Genomic DNA, 320 nt, shown 5'->3' on the forward strand with positions numbered 1-320 from the left:
CCGATTCCGAGAAATGGCACCGAGATGGCTTAGCTTGTTTAGGGTTCATGATAGGCTACACTAATGCATCTAGAGATCATTTAGATCATTGGGAAATGGGTGAATCGATTCTCTAGGAGTGAGTTTAAGCTCGGAAGAGACAAACTCTAGAAGAAGTTCTTGAAACTGTTGGTTTAGTGCTCTATGATGTATATGAGCTTTGTTCAGATACATTCGATGTATTGATACTTTCTATATGTTTTTAATGAGAGTATTTTGTTCATTACATGTTCCTGCATGCTAGATCTGTTATGAAATCCATGTATCATTATGAATGATAC

Source organism: Tarenaya hassleriana, unplaced genomic scaffold, assembly GCF_000463585.1.
Source record: "Tarenaya hassleriana unplaced genomic scaffold, ASM46358v1 Cleome59, whole genome shotgun sequence".
Lineage (NCBI taxonomy): Eukaryota > Viridiplantae > Streptophyta > Magnoliopsida > Brassicales > Cleomaceae > Tarenaya > Tarenaya hassleriana.